Raw genomic sequence first — 14,171 nt, 5'->3', positions numbered from 1 at the left:
TTCCCCAGGCACAGAATGACAGCCCAGGGCAGGGCACGTACCGGCATTTCTAGCTGTGATCTTGGAGCTGTGTCTCAGCAGACGGACAAACACGTTGCTACTACAGTGGTTCACCATTTGCAAGCGGAGGCCCCTCCGAGTCTGGATCTTGACCAAGCATTTTGCCATAGTTGTTCTCCGGATTCCCTCCGTTCCCCACTGCCTGTCAGGGCCCGGGGCAGCTACCACCAACCATAGTGGCTTTGACCTTTCACTAGCTCTCCATTCTGTTTTAAAGGACCCAGGCAGGGCCCACTCAATGAATCAAATGTCAGGTTCCTAATGCAGCCAACAGAAATAACTCAGGAGGGATCAGCATGGGGTCAGAGGAGGGAGGGGGTGCTATTTTTAAACTCTTCACTCACTTCCCTAACAAACAGTGAAATATTATGCATCATCCCTCCCCCAGCCTCTTCTAAACCACTGGATGAGAGACACCCCGCCCCCCATGCCTTACACTGTCTTAGATCCAGATGCCCCCAGGGGATAAAACAACAAGGAGGCAACTCCACAAAGGAGAAACACAAGTGCCTGGATTTCGGTTTCAAAAAAATGTTTTTTAGACTTTCTTTTGTTCGAAAGCAGCGCTGCCCAATAAAAAGATAATGCAAGCCACATTTAAAAAGGAAAGAGACACATTCAAACAGTAAAAATATATTAAAATTAATTATAATAATGTGTTTTATCTGAAGCCAAGGTGTCCAAAATAGGATCATAATAATACAGAAATTAATAGTTTTGGTTCTTTTCTAGTACTAAATCTTTGAAACTGGTGTGCATTTGCACACTCAGAGCACACCTCAATTCAGACCAGCCACGTTTCAAGTGCTCTGTCCACGCAGGGCTGCCTTACCAGAAGGACCGCAGGGCTATGGATGGAGTGCTGAGCTCCTCCCAGTATTTTCTGCATCCTACCAACAACGCTAATATTTTTTTCATTTTATAGAGAAGGAAACAAAGCCTGAGAGAGTAACTGATCTGACCATATTCACAGGAAGTGACAAAGCCCTGATTTGAACCTGGGCTCAAATTAAGATCAGTTTACTCCAAACTGCTCTTGGGCCTGAGAGCTATTAGTCGCTCCACCTTTCACCAAATGGGTTTTAAATGCAGCATCCAAACGTCACATTGTAACTCTCAGCACTTTGAAAGTCCTGCACTTGTACATCTGCGGTATAAAATGTGCTTGCACCCTAGTGAACCTGCTCAAGGGGTAACTGATTTTCAAGTACATGCTATATTTGAACAAATCTCAACTGATAATATTAACTGTGCCCCACATCCTCTTTCTGTTATATTTCTTTGCTGGTACGTTTTTCTCTCATTTTCAGAAAAAAAATTTTTTTTTCTCACATGCTGAGAATTTCATCATGTGTACATGCATTTTTCTACTTCAAGTAGTGACTGTGGCTAAAAGGTAATTTTCTAATAAAAATACTCCAGTTTTTTTTTTTTTTCTTTCCTGACAAAACAAAGCAGTCGACTGAAATTCTGCATTGTTATATTTCACTGTGGGACTATAAATTGATGGAGCATTTCTGGAAAGAAGTTTAGCAAAATATATTGAGTTTTATAGGTGGGATATTCTTTGACCCAGGAATGCCACTTCTACTGAAGAAATAATTAGAAACATTCGACAAAAGGTTTTGGACAAAAAGGTTCATCAGAGTATCATTTATTATAGCCACACACACAAAAAATCTAAATTTCGCATGGGAAAATGATTAAATACAAGTGACAGGATATGGCTACATCCATTAAAATGTATGTTTAGGAATTTAATGATGTGAGGAAGGGGGAAGCTTGCAAAAGATCATTAAGTGAAAAAAGCAGTTTATGTAAGCAATATGACCTCAACCATGTAAAATGATACCTTTTAGGCCTGAGTATAAATCTTGAAAGGAGAGAAAGGTGGCAACCAGCTGTGCACTGTGAGCTGAGGTCACCTCCAGAGGTCCCCCGGGGGGCCTCTGGCAGCCTCCTCCCCAGGGTACCAGGTCCAGGCACAGTAGGGGGTTAGTCAGTTTCTATGGGGGGGGGGGGGGGGTAGTGATTAGTCAATTTCCAAACCTGGACATGAAAGGAAAACACCCCCTAAAAATTCACCCTTGTGAATCTTTCAACCTTTTGCAGCTCCCCCTGTGATATATATATAATTAAGAGCAGAATCCCCACATGTAAAATAAGCTACACAGAAGTGAGGCCCTGGGATAGAACCTACTAGGCCTTTACTCACTAGGGGGCCAACAGTGGATCTTAAAGAATTGCTGAAAATCTTTAGGATACTGAAGAACAAATCAGAAAATCCCTGTTCTCAATAAATCAATTCTTTGCAGTAACACAGATGAAGGGTTTCAAAATTTCATGTGGGTTCATTTGCATGGCAGTGGGCCAGGCTCAAATAACAAGAAAATCTCCCTTTGCCTATTTGGAGGGAATGCAAATAAATCCGTGTGCCTATCATTCATTCTGTTAATACGACATGTGACCTGATCCGATGGTACACTCTAAACAAACCTTCCCTGCGCCCCGCCCCCCCACCTAGAAAGCAAGGAAGAAACCTGAAACAAAACCACCACCATACTTTACTTCTGTTCTTTTCCACCAAGAGTTACCTCTCCATTAATTCTCAAACTTCAAATCTCACCATAGTTTTAAAATGTCTCTTCCTTTAACTACAACTAGTCATAATATTTTGCATTTCAGACATTTTTAATTTTTCCCTCTCTTGTATTTGTTCTCACTCTTGATGCTACTTTTCAGAGATCCTAAGTGGGTTCTTTAACCCTCTTTCTGCTGGAGCACTTCTGCTTTTATTTAGACAGAGAGAACCTAGCAGGACCAGCATTCCATATTGTCCCAGCATTTCTCTCAGCCCTGGCCCGACTCTAGCCAAAGGCACAGCTGCATTTCAAGAGGGAGCAGCAAAGGGGGGGCAGGTATGCACAGCCAGCTTGAAGATTCTGCTAGGTACTGCACAGGGAGGATCGTTCGTGGTCAAGGCGCTGTGCTCAGAAGAACGGTATCAACAGCCCAACATTTGGACGCCCTTGAATACCCTTCCCTGGTTAGAGTCATCTGTTTGAAGACTTGGGAGTGCACGTCTGGGCAGTGACAAGAAGCTAAAGAAAGCTGAGGATGTGTGAAGAGGGGAACCGATTTTCCATAATGAGATGCCAGAAACACTGAAAAATCAAGCAGAAGCCAAAGTGGAGGGAGAAAGGTTCAACGATAAGAGCCGTTCACGGGCCTGAATTCCATGTCCACTTCTGTGACAAACTTCCTGGCACAGATTTGGCGCAAGGCAACACGCTGGCCTCTGCCTTAAGGGTGACTGGGAGCCTGGGTGCAAGCGTGAAATGGAGACATACTCTCGTGGTTGTCAGGACCATGAGCTCGTGCATAGCAGCTGCCTAGTGTAGTGCTGGTTCCTGGCTGATGAACTAGAATTTTCTAAGCAGTTGTAGAAAGCAAGGCTTAAAGCACAGGCTCTGGGTTCTAATCCTGCCTGGACTGTTTCTTATCTCTGTGCCTCAGTTTCCATGCCTGTAAAATGAGGACAGGCAGGACCTCCCAGTGTTGTGAGGATTAATGAAGTGAATCCATGTGGCAAGCTGCGATCAGTGCCCGACCCAGAATTATTCAGGAAGTATTAGTGATCTTTCTTCCCCGTGGGTGCTCATTCCTTTCTCTTCCAAGGGGAAGACCGTGAGGATTTTAAACAGTCTGGATTCTCTTCCTTCTGTTCAGTATCTGTCTCTAGCATTTCTGGTTATTTCTCCCCGAACAGCAGGGATGCACTATTGCTGGTTGTTAAGAGTTTACCTGACCATCCTGTAACTGCGGGAAAGTTACACAAGCTTATTGAAATACATTCGTTTTCAGTCTTGTAAAACAGTAATGATATTGGCACTTACGTAACTGGGTGCCTGGTATGTAGTAGGCACTTAATAAATGCTAACTAGTCTCCTCTAGCATCATCGATATCGCATACTTTTTCTGTTTTGATAACAGATTGCACCGGTGTAGTAGATTTGGCCATTAGTTAAAATAGTTGTGGAGATTCACTAAAATTTTAGCTGTTAACTCCAATTAAAAAGATAATTTAAAACATACATTTAATGTACTTTGTAATAAATTTAGACTTTAAATATCCATAATTAAGAGTCCTTGGGACTATCACATACCATAGAGGACTTTTCTGATATTTTTATTATTTGTGATAGGACGAGTATATTCTTGGGTGTACAGTGAGGAGAAATGGAGGCACTTCCCAACACTGGAACAGGGCCATTTGGCTAGATAGTCAATCATCTGTAGAATTCAATTTCCTCATTTGTAAAGCGAGGCAACAGTGTCTGTCCTATCCATTTGGAAGAAATAGTCATGAGTCTCAAACTATAACAGACATGAAAAAAACTCTACACATGTATAAGACGCTTTGGCATATTGGATACTCATACACTTCTTATTCCCCTCATCAGATGAGGCATTTGCTGAGTGTTTCCTGCCTATAAAATGAGAACACTGCTTGGTGGGGCCAGGCATCACCATGTAGGGGCGGGAGAAAAGCCAAATAAAAACCCTCTGGAGAATTATAGTTGCAAACAGAATAGAATCCAAACAGCGCAGCTGGGCTCTCCCCAGCACCACTGTGGGGAAAGAGAATACTCTTCGCAGGAACTCCGTGGCTGCAGAGCATTCGAGCATAAGGGCTCATCCATCTGTTTTCCTGGCCGTCTCATACACTGAGAAGCATGGCATCTCTAAATAGGCAGCTTATGCAAGCCGTGCACGAGGGAGAGGGAAAGAGGCAGGGACGCAGAGCCCTCTGTCTGTTGGGGCTGCCGCTGATGATTTCTAAATAAAGGCAGAGAAACCGAGACTGATCAGGGAAGAACCCATCAGATACTGCTCTGCTCTCACTTCCTTTGTTTATCAATACAAAAGATACTGCTACGTTCTGAGTAAGAAAAACAGGGTCCTGAAATGAAGCTGCAGCAGGGGGCTGAAGAGCTGGGGGCAAACACTGGAGCTCCTTCTGCAGTGGAGCGACTCTGGTAACTGAGTGGGTGGGGGTATGGGGAGGGGTTACAAGGTAAGGCTGGCTTCCAGTCTCTGGCCGGGCAACTGTGTAGATGGTAATGTCACTAACCAAGTCAGAGCAGGAACAGTTTTGAGACTGGGACTTGGGGAAGGAAGAGAACATGAGCATAGTTGTGAATCCCTTAAGTTTGATTTCTTGGGTGTGAGCTGTTGTGTGGCCTCCAGGCACAGGTGGCTAATGAGCCGCTGACCGTTCAGGATGGCAGTGTGGGGCCGAGCGCTCCGTAGGGAGGCTAACACAAGAGAAAGAGAGGAGGTCAAGATCACTCTGGTCAGTAAAACCCTGCACCTAGAATCTCCGTCTCATTCCAAATTCAGTGGTCTCTCCACATCACTGCCTTGTCTCTCTCCAAACACTAGTGAAGAGCAAGCTTTACTGTCTCCAATCAGGGTAAGATAATATGCTGAAATGTTAATTGATGGGTTTCTCCTTCCACCCAGAATTCCTGGAGGCCTTTTCTTGATCCTCAGCCCATAGAGCACACCTAACCCATCCATCAATAAGACAATGACCACAAATACTTGACCATTAATTTCACAAACCATAAATCCAAGACAGAAAGACCTTCCCCACCTGCAGACTGGACAAAAGACTCCATACGCTTGAGTAAAGGAGAATCGGAGGGGCCACAAGTAGAGGAGAGGGTGATATAAGGGACCAATCAGTACAACTGCTGACAGAACCAAGGAGCCTCTTGGGAGTCATTACCCAGCAAGCCAACGACAGATTGTGCAGCAACGTAACTCTCCATCCCGTCAGACTTATCTACTATAAGAGACATCTACCACCCTTATTCACTGGCCCAAGGCACTCTTAGAACCCTGCGAATAGGGGCACCTGGGTAGGTCAGTCAGTTAGGCATCCAATTCTTAATTTCAGCTCAGGTCATGATCTTGGGGTCTTGGGATCGGGCTCCACTCCAAGCTCCGTGCTGAACGGAGATTCTTGAGATTCCTGAGACTGAGATTCTCTCTCCCTCTCTTTTGGCTCCTCCCCCCCCCCACTTGCGTGCTCTCTCTCCCTAAAAAAAAATAAATATATATATAGATTAGATTTAAAAACAACAACCAAACAAACATAAAAACCCTGTGAATAAAGACAGGGCCTAAATACCTATAGTTCCCCCACTATAGGGGAGTTGGTAATTCAAAGGGGGAACTTTCCATAGCTTGTCCATAGATGAAACAAGCAGAAATCTCCCACAGAGGTTGGACAGGGACCAGAAATTTTACAACTTCACCACATTCTTCAGAAGCAGACATGAGGATCCCCCTTGCAGAGTTCAAACCATTTTGCTGACCAAGGCTACCTAGAATTCAGATTCTTCCTCTCATATAAACAGTGTTTTCCCTCCTTCCTGGCTGAACCCCAGACTTAAGGTTCCCTGATGTTGACTTAGATCCAGCAAGGCAATCATGGATAGTACACTTTGTCAGATGCCAGTTTAGCCCCCCAGAGATTTCCCTGGAAGACATGGGTGACAACACTGCCCTTACAGGCTCCAAACAGAACAGCCTCCCTTGGTCTGTGTTTAGTACTTTCTACCAAGAATCTAGTGCCTTTGTCTCTGGACAGAATGAATTTGTTTTCTTACCACTTCTACTTTATTATTTCACTCCCTCCAGACACAAGTCACCATTACAGATAAGACATTTTTCTCAGAGTAAAGGAAATTAAACTCAGCTGCATTAATAAATGGAACTCTAATTTTTTTTCTACATTTTTCCCCAACAGCTTTTGCAGATGGTATTCAGGAACAAGGCATCTGTATCTCCCTGTGGGGAGGAAAAAACACAACAACAACAACAAAAAACAGGCTCTTCTGGACCCATGAGCTCCCTGTGTAGCTGCTGTGTAATCAAGAAGCTGGAGGTAGCAGGACCCAACCCCTCTGCCCAACTCACCTTGAGCCAAGAGCCTCTTTCATACGCATTCTAGTCACATCCTCAAAAAGGGAAACACGATTGGTCAATAAATGCAAGAAAAATGTCCAGCCACTCTAAGTTTTACCGTTCACATTATCAAAGATTTTTTTAAATTGTTATGCTTGGTTTTATAAGGCTACGATAAGATACACTCATATATAATTTGGTGGGAGGAGGGGGAGTAAGAGATATTTTTGTATATTTATGTGATTGAATGATGTATGTCCATTAAAATTAAAATTGTGGAAGAATATTTAATATAGGGAACCCTCCTGTGATATTAATGAAAAAACAGATTATAAAATATCATCTCTGGTGTAATTCTATGTTTTTTAAAAATATATAGGTGGATTATACACATTAAACCACAGTTTGAACATAAAAGATGGCAGATACTTTTAGACTTTTATTTGTGGTTTCTGTGTTTTCCAAATTTTCTACCATGACTATGGTATGGCTTTTGATTTCAGATTAAAAACAGAACATGCTTGGCTTCCAGTAAAGCCTAATCCCAGGAGAATATTCTCTTTACATGCTTTCTCTTATATAAAGAAAGGCTGTCCTGGCTGCAGTTAGAAATCATTCATTCATTCATTCATTCATTCGCTAATTTGACAAGGATTAATTTAGCTCCTACTATGTGTCAGAACATATCTAAGTGCTGGTGATAATATAGAGGATGAGGCAGGCAAAGTCTACTGGAATGGAAAAGACATTTTAGTCAAGGGAGACAGTCAACAAACAGGAGAAATAATTAACAAGCGTTCAATACTGCTAACCACTCTGACAAAAATCAAACAGGGTGATGGCATGAAAGAGAACAAATGGGTAGGCTGGGAAAACTAACAGAACTGGGTAGTTAGGGAAGACTTTCCAAGGAGCTGAAATCTGAGCTAAGACTTAAAAGAAACAGCCAGCCTTATGAAGGCCAGAGGAAAAGCTCTTCTAGGTAGATGAAAAGCTGTGCAAAGGTCCTGAGGAAGCAATGAGCTCAGAATATTTGAGAGAACAGGAAGACCAGTATGATAGGAACACAGATTCAAGAGGAGAGCAGGAAATGGTCTAAGGGTAGGCAGGGGGCAAGGTGTAGACCAGAGCAAGGAGCTTAGATTTTATCATAACTAGATCTGAGTTCCATTTATAAAATATCACCTGCCTGCTGTGTGGGAAATATGGGCCGGGGGAAAGGGAATGGAGTAGAAACAGAGATACTGTTCATCCAGGAGTCAGAAGAATGGCTGCAGCTGGGGTGGTGCAGTGGCTATGATTAAAGTGAATAGGATTTTGCGGATGGATTTGACAATTTAGTATCTTATGACCACTGAGTAGTGGGGGGAGTGTAACCACAGAACATGGGCTTTTAAAATCAGGTTCCTGGGGGCACCTGGGTGGCTCAGTCAGTTAAGCATCTGTTAAGCATCTGACTCTTGGTTTCAGCTCAGGTCACGATCTCCTGGGTCATGGGATAGAGCCCTGCATCAGGCTCCACACTCAGCGGGGAGTCTGCTTGAAGATTCTCTCCCCTGCTCCTCCCGCCACACACTCCCTCTAAAATAGAGAAATCTTTCTTAAAAAATACAATAAAACCAGACTCCTCTATTCAGGATGGGGCAAGTGCTAGGAGAGAGTCTGGTCTGGGAAGGAATGGAACATGGCCCTAACAGAAGACAGGAAGGGAGATCCACGCAGGCTGTTTGTTAATCCAAAGAACAGGGCAAGGCCCCCCACCATCAGGGTCAGGGCTGGGAGTAGGGCCTAGCCCCAGGGAGAGGGGCCATTAAGGTCCTAGGGGAATAGAGTACCCGGGGCAGCACAAGGGCAGAGACTCGGGAAAAGGAACAAGGCTGTCACAAGGACTAGAAGGAGACAGGGCAGAGCAACAGAGCAAGACTAGGAGCCTGATCCAAAGCACTGGGCTTCAGCTTCTCAGTGCCCCCCACCACCGCAGCCCCCCGCCAGGTCAGGGCACTGTTGGCTCTAGAGTCAGGACAAGGCTGAGCCTGTATTTAGGGGAAAATTGTGTGGCTATGGCAGAGACGCTAGGTCACAAGGGACGCTCTAATTTTTGAATACGGATACTCCTTCCTTCCTTTAATCTCAAAATCTAGTCTATGTTCAGATGATCAAGTGGGTCATCCTGAAATCCCTATTTCTTTCCCTTTCAGCCAAAGCATCTGCCCATTTTCACATTTCCTATGCTGAAGTGGAGGTTTGGGGGTTAAAAAGTTTCCAAATTGGACTCCTCTTCCAACAGGAGGCGTGAAAGGATGTGAGGGCCCTTTCAAGTGGGGAAATACTCATTTTATATTCCCTCTTAAACTAGCTGCTATTAATTTTCAAATTTATGCTGGCAATTTGCAAGTCACAGAAAGAAAGGGGGGGAAAATGTAACCCTGCTTTTATAGATCATCGTGCCCCATGCTTGCTGTTTCATTAGCTACATTTAAAAAGATGCGTATACTTTTTGTTTCCCAAAGTACTGACAGATGATCCAAAAGCATATTTTTAAGGACAGCAGCAATTTGGGGGGAGAATTATGAAAGAACAGTCAGAGTGGTGAGGAAACACAGAAATCATCTTGTTTTATAAAAGAGGAAATAAGATCCAAGTGATATCAGTGCCCAGCAGGTACCAGGTAAGAAGTAAATGTTTATTGAATGAATGGACACATGAATGAATGAATGAAGACAGTCCCTCTCTCTCTCTCTCTCTCTCTTTATCCAATACCCTCCCCAGCACCAGAGAGCACCCACTAAGGCTGTGTCCTGTGTCCACTCAGAAAGTGGAGTCTGGCCCCCTTGTAAGCCAGGGACGCGGGGCTACCACAGAGCACTTTAGTGCGAGTGACACGCATCTGCCACATAGCTTGGCAGAGGCCCAGCCTGTGCTTGGGTGACTCATCCTGGTTTGCCAGCATGAAAGACCAAAAGCATGTAGAAGGGCGTGTCACCACCGTAACTAGAGCACATAGATCTCACATCTATTTTAGGAATCTGCGGTTTTGGCATGAACAGGGATTTCACAGTTTCAAAAATATGCCCTGCCTTTTCTTCTTTGTAGACTCATCTGGAAGATCTACAGCAGTTGTATCTGGATTGGGGACAGGGGTTGGGGGGAAATGCTGGTCCATACTTAGTAATGAATGCATGTATGTTTATAAATTAGATACATACACAGCTGTGTTCATGTATTATGTCCATTATAAAAGTTACACAATGGAAACTGCCTAAGATGATAAAAGTAAAATGCCAATAGAAGTCTGAATCATTTCTTCCTCCACCCCAGCAGGCCATGGTGTGCACCCACCACATGCGCCCCACTCTAGAAGCCATGACTCCAGGACCCCCAACTCACCATTAGCCAAACTGAGCAAGAGGCTGTACCCCACTGTAGATGGCACTGGACATGCACCCCAGTGGACACCCCCAACATCCAGCCTGTGCCAACGGATCAGAGCCTTTTTTGTTTTTTTGTTACACATTTACATCATAGAATCCAGAAACTTCTGAGATCATAAAATCAACTTAGAACATGTTATTCTTACTATTCCATGAACATATTATAATTTCCTTATACGATTGCCTTCCTCTCTTTAACTGTGGCAACATATACCATTCCTACAGACACTAAAAATTTTAATACGCTCAAACCGTTAAAAATGATTTAAAAATAAGACCACCAGAGCCTCTTTCCTGAACCCTGCCCATACTGCCCACATTGCCAGGGATCTGCAATTACAGGTCTAGCTACAAGAGTGGATCTAGACCACTTTTTTCCACCTAATTCTGGGTCTTCACAGAAGAGCGGTGCGGGGGGGGGGCGGGGGGTAGGTTCTGTGAGATCCTGCCTCAAGCTAAGCCTGGGTATCACAAAGAGCATTTATTTAACATGACCAACCCATGAGCAGAAACACTAGAAAACAGAACCCCGGGGCGCCTGGGTGGCTCAGTTGGTTAAGCGACTGCCTTCGGCTCAGGTCATGATCCTGGAGTCCCGGGATCGAGTCCCACATCGGGGTCCCTGCTCAGCAGGGAGTCTGCTTCTCCCTCTGACCCTCTTCCCTCTCGTGCTCTCTGTCTCTCATTCTCTCTCTCTCAAATAAATAAATAAAATCTTTAAAAAAAAAAAAAAGAAAAGAAAACAGAACCCCGTGCTGATTCTGGAATGCATCTAGAATTCAGACAATTGTAGCCGCTGCTTCCGAATGACAGTGGTTTAGTACCATTTTCACTTTTCCCTTCCCACGGTTTCTTAGCGACGGGATGGGAGTGCTTACTTGTCTAATTGCCAAGCACAATGTTTCTCCATCACAGACCACACTCCGGCTGTCACACTACTCACACTTACGCTCTCCCCTGGCTCACATCCCAACCCTCAGAGCCCATGACCGGATTACGTCACAGGACACTTGACTGACAGATTTTTTTTCTACCCCAGCTGAATCCTTTAAAGCAATTCACTACTACTACTTAAGTAACGGCAGCAAAGCGCCAACGTGAGCAGGAGCTGGGATTTGGGAAATTCTGTGCTGAATGGTTCTCACTAATGAAACAGAGATCCTTAACACAGGGTAATGAGCAAATGAGTAATTAGGACTTGGCCCAAAGTGAGCCATTCCTTATTTAATAAACTCAACTTTAAAATCAGAATGTGGGGTGCCTGGGTGGCTTAGATGGTTAAGCATCTGCCTTCGGCTCAGGTCATGATCTCAGGGTCCTGGGATCGAGTCCCGCATTGGGCTCCCTGCTCCTTGGGAGCCTGCTTCTCCCTCTGCCTCTCTCTCTCGCTCTCTCATGAATAAGTAAATAAAATCTTTAAAAAAATAAATAAATAAAATCAGAATGTCATTCCCTGAAGGCAACACGCTTCCTGCTCAAAGTCTGAGCTTTCCCCTACAAGGAATTCTGCCTGGTGTGGCACACACTCTGTCCCTGTTCCAAGGAGAGGTGACGCCCTCCAGTGTGCTGCAGGGCTCCAAGGAGTCGCCAGGTTCTGGCGCACCGTGATGGAAAACCGAAGGCTCAAGCCGTGCCCCAACCATGCAGCGGCTCTTCTCACTGAATTACAGACTCCCTACACTTACAAAAGTCCTCTCTTTTTCAATTATATCAAATGAATTATGAAAACAAATGCAGTTCTTCAGTGACTGGTTCTGTTTTAGCCATCCTAGGTGTGTCTGATGGCATCTAAGAGAGCCTGGCCAGGAATCTGACAACCAGGACCTGACCCCACCCCGGGAACTTACCCAGCTAGTGACTTTGGGCAAACTGTCTCCCCTCTCTGGGCTTTCTCCCGTGTAGAATACCAAGGGGGTAGGGGGGACTAGACAGAGACTGGCAAACTTCTCCTCTAAAGGCCCAGACAGCAAATATGACGCTTTGCCGGCCAAGAGGTAAAATCAAGGATATTACATAGATTATTTATATAGTCATTTAAAATGTAACCACTAGCTCTTGGGCCAGGGGAAAAATAATGGGCATTAGACCAGCCACAGGCCATAGTTTGCCAGTACCTGCGCTAGACCATCCTCAACATTCCCTCTAGCCCAACAAAGCCGTGAGGAACATTCCTGTCCCCGAGTTCTCATTCTCACTGTAAAAGACCACAAGCCATAGTCTTGGAATTTGATGCTGATACTAGGCAAAAGAATCAAGTTTAGAGCCAGAAAGCAGTTGAGAGGTATTCAAGTTCACTCTTCTTACCTTAATACCAAGAAAAATGAGGCTCCAAAAGGTGGAGCATCTTGTCTATGGTCACCTATCTGCCCGGTGGGAGGTGCCAAGACCAGAGTGTGTATTTCCCCACTTGTCCAAGGTCTCAATGCACACACAGAGCAGCTACCCGAAGCAATGCTATGTTTACACTGAGAACTATGGTTATTCATAAAATGAACAGTTCATGGGAATTAGCCAACTACAGAACCGAAATGATGCATACTGTTGGTGTCTCATGATGTAAAATATAAAATCCTTGCAAGATAAAATGCACTTAAATGGCACCGGGACCAAGGCATTTAGCTTCCTTACAGCAAGGTAAATGCTTAAAATTTCAAAGATCCCCTTCAAGTGAACAAACTTCTTAGGAGTACTTGAGCAGCCAGTAAATACCAGAAACCAAAGTTCCAAAGATGAAACCAACCCCAAAGAAAAGCACAAAAAGGGAAGTTGGAAAACTTTTGAAGAGCTCACAAATGTGAACTGGCAGAGCTTGCTCAGGCCTTTATCTTGGCCCCTGAGTTGTTCTTGACATCTCCTACCCTGGAGAAGTTGCTGCCCCAAACTGTGGTTCTTTATTCCAGAATCCAATAGATGTGATAACAAATGCTGAATTTTGACTTTGCCAATCTAATACTGCAGTTATAAATAAACCCAGATGCTTTCCTCTGCTCTGTGGAGGCTCCTAGCTCCTACAGAAGCAGGCATGACTGCTGTGTATCTATCAGCAGTGGGAAACTAGGGGTGCCATTAAATGAGAAAATTCAGGAGAAACCCAAACTTGCACAAAGCTAAAAGGATGCTTGAAAGAGCCTTTTTAGAAGGGCCTTCTTATTCAGAATATTAATCCATTTATCTGCATTTGTGTTAAATGTGTTCCCAATTCATTGTCTGACCTGTAGTTCAATTTATGGTATATCTTCATGCACTGAAGTTTTCAACATTAAACAAACAAAGCAGGAATTTCAAAAACTGTACACAAGAGATGACTGCATGGCATTACAATGCATAGGGAAGGAAACTGCTAACACATTTACATTGATTGCCTCTAAGAAGTGGGACAATCTGGGCAGTCATTTTTTTCTGTTTTAGTATTTTCTAAATTTTCTAGGTCATAATCAGCTTTATAATAAGAAAATAAAAAGACAAATAGTAAGCACAAACCCTGTGGCAGGGACAAGTGCAATTAGAGCTGGTGCTAATTGGTCTACCCTCACCAGGTAGCAGTAACCACAAGGGCAAAGGTGGTTCCATAGGATTTATGAACAGCTCCTACTGTTTGGTGGAATACAACATAAAAGAAATTTCAAAAAGACCAGTGCCTTATTCCTAATGCACATCCCAACCTACCCTAAGCCAAGGGAAGAAATTACTTAGCACAAGGTG

At 44.0% G+C, this 14,171-nt stretch overlaps 1 protein-coding gene and 1 long non-coding RNA gene across 5 annotated transcripts in view; one reads left to right on the top strand and one right to left on the bottom strand.

Moving 5' to 3' along the window:
- Positions 1–7,414, top strand: part of LOC113934988 — a 113,042-nt gene extending 105,628 nt beyond the window's left edge. For both annotated transcript variants that reach the window (XR_003523849.1, XR_003523848.1), the window contains exon 4: positions 6,881–7,414. This is a non-coding gene — a long non-coding RNA (uncharacterized LOC113934988). The remainder of the gene's footprint in view (positions 1–6,880) is intronic.
- The window catches only part of FRMD3 (FERM domain containing 3), a 299,838-nt gene that overhangs the window by 32,225 nt on the left and 253,442 nt on the right, over positions 1–14,171 (bottom strand). The window lies entirely within an intron of this gene.

The sequence above is a fragment of the Zalophus californianus genome, chromosome 13 (assembly GCF_009762305.2).
Source record: "Zalophus californianus isolate mZalCal1 chromosome 13, mZalCal1.pri.v2, whole genome shotgun sequence".
Taxonomy (NCBI): Eukaryota; Metazoa; Chordata; class Mammalia; order Carnivora; family Otariidae; genus Zalophus; species Zalophus californianus.
This window is presented reverse-complemented; position numbering and strand designations above follow the sequence as displayed.